This window comes from Uloborus diversus, chromosome 7 (genome assembly GCF_026930045.1).
Source record: "Uloborus diversus isolate 005 chromosome 7, Udiv.v.3.1, whole genome shotgun sequence".
Lineage (NCBI taxonomy): Eukaryota > Metazoa > Arthropoda > Arachnida > Araneae > Uloboridae > Uloborus > Uloborus diversus.
The window spans coordinates 33,709,977-33,716,983 of record NC_072737.1 but is presented as its reverse complement, the minus strand read 5'-3'; positions in this window follow the sequence as shown (position 1 = coordinate 33,716,983).

Sequence of the window (7,007 nt, the reverse complement as noted above, 5' to 3'; positions counted from 1 at the left end):
CTAAGTTGACATCTTCAGATCGCGTATGAGGCTGAAAGTTTGAAAAATTTTGCTATAAATTAAATTTTTCAAAAAATAATAAAATTAGTTTTTTTTTTTTTTAAATAACGCAACAGCCCTAAATTGTCAGTATATAGCGTAGTTTAAACATAAAAAATAGTTTGTAGCTTTTACATAAGATCTTTTGTTTGCGCATACGGCAATGGGTCGTTTCCAAAATTTTAAAAGCATTTTTTTTTTCTGAAAGAACATGCTTAAAAACATAGGTACTGACCATTTTTTAAATAATTTATTTAAGTTAAAAAGTTGTAAAAAATTACTTAAATCGGTGGGTTTTTATTGTTTACGCTTCTGTCGTGTGACATCACAAATGATGAAATGCCATTCAGTGTTGCTATCTACAGAGCAAAATATTTAATTCGCATCTTTACTCACGTGTATTGGCAACGATATGGATGATAGCAAGAGTAGAGGCAATTTTTAATTCGCTGCTTGATTATCATAACGTGGAAACGCAGTGAAAAATGCGCCAAAGGACATCATTTGTGACGTCATAAAGACCACGCCTTGTTTGAAAAATTGGACAATTTAAAAAATTAATTAAAAAATAACTGTTGGGAAAATGAATGTATTTTCTGGGTCCATGTTTTTTTTTTTTTTTGCTTATTCCATCAGTTTCTGTGACTAAAAGTAGTATTTTTGACTGAAGGAAACTACCCCATTGTAAAAATGTTGAGAAACACTGCTCTCCAGAATATTCCGGAAGTGGGCGTTCAACATTATGTTAGTTATGACTGAATATTTGTTTTACACAACCATGATGTCAAAAGAGTCATAAAAATCGATAGAACACCATCCATGTCATAACGTTGTGGAATTCTGCGCCGTGTTCTTGCAGATGTTTTGCTGAGTTCAGGGATCCGAAGATGTTTAGCCGCATAACGCGAGCGAGAATATGGCGCAGAATTCAGCTGTGTTGCGATATGGCTTTTGTTCTGCCGATGTTTGACTCTTAATTCAAGGCAACTGTGTATAACAGGCATTCAACAATAACTAACATAATGTTGAAAATAAGGGGCAGAGGAGGGGGGTACACCACCTACTTTCGGATCACTCTGTACATTACATATTTTACAAAGTAGACTTCAAGGTAATTTAAGACTCAAGGAACTTCAAGGTAACGTAAGTAGACTTCAATAAAAGGCATTCAAGAATAACTAACATAACATTGAAAATAACTTAAGACTTAAGGTAGTTCGAGGTAACTTAATGAAATTCAAGGTAACTTGAAACTTCAAGTTGACTGTGTATAACAGACATTTAACAACAACCAACGAAATTTTGAAAGTAACTTAAGATTAAGGTGCTTCGAGTTCGAGGTAACTAAAGTAGACTTCAACAATAGTAGACTTCAAGGTAACTTACACCAGGGCCGGCTCTAGTAGTTCTGCCGCCCTAGGCGATAGTGACAAGCCCCCGCCCCTCCTCCCCCACCCCCCATTAAATTAGTAATAAAAATATTTAAAAAAAAATATATTAATGAAATATAAATAATAGTAAAGTGCTTAAATTTAAAGCGAGTTTCTAGTTAAATTCCAAACTGGGTTTTGCATATCTGAGCACTGGTATGCACTTTAAATTATATTTTTTAACATTAAAGTAGTGCATCTTATGGCATTGAAACAGATATTAAAATTTTCAAAAGAATTTTATATCACGAAATTTGCAGCCTCTAAAATTAAATTGAATTTCTAGTTAAATTCCGAAATATTCTTTACATATAGGTACACACTCTAAGGTGTTTTTTTTTTTCATTGAAGCAGTGAATCTTACGGCGCTAAAACAGATATTTATATTTTTATTTAAAAAAATGTTTCAACTTAGAAATCTGCCGCCCTAGGCGCCCGCGTAGGTCACCTACCCCAGGAGCGGGGCCTGCTTTAAGACTCAAGGTAACTTAGGACTTCAAGGTAAATACGTATAGCAGGCATTTAACGATAACTAACACAATGTTGAAAATAATGAGAGGGGGGAGGGAGTGCACCCACTTTTGGACCACTCTGCATCAAGGACGGATCCAGAAACTTTTCAAGAGGGGTAGGGGGGGGGCGATGGATTTTTTTTTTTTTCGGAGCAATCACGATTGCTTATTGTTCTCATTTGACTGTTTTTTGGCGTGCTATCATTTTATTTTCCCACCAGCACCCTCTGCCAGCACCACCGTCGAGCGGCTCCTCACGATGCTGCTTATATAGCGAAAACCGTCTCCAGGTTGCGTCCATATCCTACACACACACATACACACACGCGCATACAAACTCACACACACCTACACACACACATACACACACGCGCGTACACACACAGCATGCACACACATGCTTACATAAACACACACATGCGTCTACACAAACACACGTGCATACATACACACACGCTCGTGATTGCGGAAAACATAATTTGAATTCAAGATGCCAAAAATTCAAATTATTTTTTTGAGCAATCACGATTGCTTATTGTTCTCACTTGACTGTTTTTGGCGTCCTATCATTTTATTTTCCCTCCGCCACCCTCCGCACCATCACCGTCAACCGGCTCCTCACGATGCTGCTAGTGTAGCGAAAGCAGTCTCCAGGTTGCATCCATGTTCTACACACACGCGCATACATATACAACTACACACGCACACACACACACACACACACAAACACATACACACACATACACCTACACACCACACATATAAGTTGCTCTTAGCGAAAGCAGTCTCCTGGTTGCATCCATGTTCTACACACACGCGCATACATTATTAATTAAAATAAACTTTGGAGATGAAACATGATCGGTACCAAAAAGGTGAACTTCATGTGCACATTATATTATTAAGTAGAAAATAAATGCAGCGCGTCCGTCAGCATACATTTTCAACATAGAGACACACTGAACGTTATTAAATAGAGAAACATTAAGCAAGACGCTAATTTAAAATTAGTTGGTCCTTTAACATTTTATTTATTTATTTATTTTCAGTTTTTAACGATATTTCCTAATCCAGTTATAAAAGTAAAAATTGAAAATGAAGATGTGATAGAAAATGAAGATGTCTAATATGATTTTTTGAACGAAACTTCGGGTAGTCATTTGGAAACCTATGTTTATGTCTAATTATATGCGAATAATATAAATTGAAAAGGTTTTGTAGAAAAAAAATTCAAAATCAAAATCGAGGCAAGCAGTTTACAACAAAACGTAAAAAAAAAGCATCTTTTAGGAATATATTTCTTAGTAATGAAAATTGCTAATTCCGTACCCTAACAGAGAACTACAAACATACATAAAATAATATATAAGGTTTATAATTAAAATAAAAATAAAAAATTTAAAAAATAATTTGTGGCGAACAGAACAGAAACAATTTTTGTCACCAAGTTGGCGAAAAAACTTAGCGACCAAAAGATATATCGCCAAGTGTCCGCCAAATTGTAACACCACTTGAGTTTACATCGAAATCAACAATGATTTCCCTCCAAAAGGGAGGAAGACCCCCTTAGAAACACCAGAATGCAGCCAAAAGGGGAAGTGCACAACTAGATCCCACTAGGAGTCTACATACCAAATTTCAACTTTCTAGGACATACCGTTCTTGAGTTATGCGACATACATCCGCACATACATACGTACATACAGACGTCACGAGAAAACTCGTTGTTACTAACTCGGGAATCGTCAAAATGGATATTTCGCGTGCCTATACATTCTTAGGCACGTATCCACGTGTGGTCGAGTCGAAAAAAAAAAAACTCAACATTCATTCGGGGGTGAGCAAAATGGAAATTAAGGTCGATTTTTGAGTGAAATTTTTTTCGCGAATACAATACTTCCTTTTTTGTAAAAGGAAGTAATAATACAAAAACAAAATATAAAATACATTTACGTACCTTGACTAACTGCACTAGGGTCATTCCATAGAAATGTCAACCTCAACCTCAGAAATTTTTTTTCCACAAAGCCTTAATTGTGACCTATCTTTTCATTCAGCATACTTTCTAGTACATAAATCCAGTAACAGTTTGCAAAAAATTCATTCTGTGTTTTTCTTCTGGCTCTAAACGTGCGAGTTTGTAGAAAAGGCTTAGCATGTGCAAAAAACATGCGTCCACGTTTTCTTGTGTAATGTAAAAACTTTTGCAAATTTTTAAAAGAACTGTGTTTATTCTAAATGATTAGATATTGGCTCAATAAAATTGACTGTTCTTTTTGCATACATTATAAGATAAGTATTTTAATTATTTTGGTTATTTCACCGAAAATATTTACGTTACGTTAGTCACGAAAATATACTATTTTCTGCTTAAAAACTAAATCAGATGATTGAACCAAGCAGCAGTAGATATAAAATAATTAGTGTGACTAACGTAACATTTGAGCTGTGACTAACGTAACGGTTTGCATGTGATTAACGTAACATTTAAAAAATACTGCTAATATTTAAAACTTATTTAATTTAATTTACATTTTCATGAACAATTTTGAATATGTAGGCATTTTATATTGATTAAAAATGTAAAGGGTGAAAAATACCAGTAATATTACATTGTAGACCTTCTGTTTACTTAGAAAAATACTTTTTTAGAGGTCTTTATAAAGATACTTCCAACTTAAAGAATTATTTAAAAAGAAAAGGGTGAGTGAAGCAAAATGAGTACTCTGCTGAATGTGCATTCAACACAATAACCCAAGATTAAGAATTAAGATAATAGAAATACAGTCTTTACAAAAGAGAACGTCTCTATTTTTTAGAAAATACATCTCCACCTATTATCAAAATGAAGTAATGGCTGCTCGTTGGAAAACATCTGAAGATGTTACATGATACAGTGACAATAAGCGATGCTGCCATATATTTCAGAAAATGCAAGAATGATCATTTAGAGATTCAAACATTTGCGGTGATATCTGGAATTAAAATGCATTATGAAAAAACGTTCGAATATTTTTTTTCAATATTATATTATAATTCAAAAGCATGCACAACGCTATTCGTTCGATGAATTAGTAAACCTTAAAAAATGTGCCATTGAAAAGTACTACGGACTTTCTTATGACGATAACTAGTATATCGGCAGAATACTAGAATTCGGTGAAACTATCAACTTGCATAAAGTTAATTTTTTAAAAGAGAGATATTAAGGATTTAATTAGCCCAAGAATGATGTTATTTAGTTTGTAAAAGCAGTTTTTTTATTTGTTTATTTTTTTTTCGCCCATTTAAAAAATTGAGTTAATTGAACTGAATCCTTCGATTCAATTTCTTACACTAATATAAAAAAAAAAAAAAAAACCGCAATGCAACAAAAAGAAGGTTTCTAAAAAGTATAAAAGTATCATAAGAGCAAGAAATTAATTATAAAGAGATTTTTATATGCATTCATTGGTTGTTATTCGATGGTTACGTTAGTCACGTTATTCATCTGTAACAAATCTGTTGTACATTTTTGAAAATAGATTGTTTACCTCTGACAAACATATCGGCCAATTTTAAATGCCTGCGTAAGTTTCAGAAAAATTTGCCTCGTAACATAAGCATTGTTTCTCAGGGTTGCAAAAATGTTACGTTAGTCACGATGCCTTTTTTGGTGAAAAAACACCTGCCAGCGCTTATTTTGCGTCAAATTCTTGGCAGAAATGAAAAATAGTCACCTTGTACATTTTAAATTTGCATATTAAACCAAAACACATTTAATTTTACTCCCGGTGTAAGTAAAAAGAGTTTGAAAATCAGCTGCGAATGTTACGTTAGTCACTATGGAATGACACACTATTATCTTGTAGTTCACTATGTTTCATGGATTTTTGCTTCGTCATCCAAAATCTGTTAATTCTGGAAAAATCCCAAGGGGCCATTCATAAATTACGTAAGGTTCCCGAGGGGGAGGGGGTTACAAAAATCTCTACATACCCTTACTTTAGGGGGGAGGGAGAAGTCAAACCCATTCTTACGTACTATTTTCCATATCGATATTTTATATTAGAAATCGCGCGGTTAAGTAGTTTGGAAGAGATCATTTTTCATTTGCTTCTGGAAGGTAAAAAAAGTAACCTGGACGAGCTGATTTTTACTTGTTTTACAAAGAATGAATAGTGTAAAATATAATAAAAGAATCGCCCTATTCATGACATGTTTTATTTTTAATTAGTATCGCATCATAATTTGAAAAATAAAAATCTTTGGATTACGTCAAAAGGGAGCTTTAGTGTAACCGATTCTTTTCTAACATTTTATTATTTTGAAAAACGAAATGGAATCTTACGTAAGAATAGGGAAAGGGGTTTGAAAAATCTTACGTACCCTTACATGGGGGAGGGGAGGTTGAAATTGTCAAAGTCATCCTTATGTAACTGCCAGTAATAAATTCATCTGTTTTCTCTCGGACATAGTTCAAGCGGTGGAAATTACTGTCCGACCATCACGAGAAAAGCCACCACCGAAATGTCTGCGCCTGTCTACTGCTATAGCAACGAGGTGCGTCTCATTTTTTCAAGGGAAGCTCAATGTTGGAAAAACCCGTACGACTTCACAAAAGCGAGCAGACGAGGGGCGAAATGGCGCCAAAAAGCCTTCCTGCTAACCCTTGCAGAAAATGAACGAAATCCTTTTCTATGGCAGTGGACGGGCTCAGACTTGACGGCGGGAGCTCTTCTCGTGAAAGCCAGACAGTAAATTCGAAAACGACAAGCCAATATTCAAGAGAGCTGATGACTGGCGTCATCATATAGATGGCGCCGCTCTCTATGATGACAGACTTCAAAAAAAATAAAATCGGCCGTTCTGAATGTCTGATTTCGAAGGTTATGTTTCCTTCCCCCTTTCCCCTGTATGACTTGCATTTATGCCCGTTAGACTTATTCTTTCTCTGGCGAAGATCTTGAGCTTTTTGTTTCATCATATTTTCAAGCCAAAATTCAATCTCAACAAGAAAGAAATTTTTTTTTTATAAATTACTTAT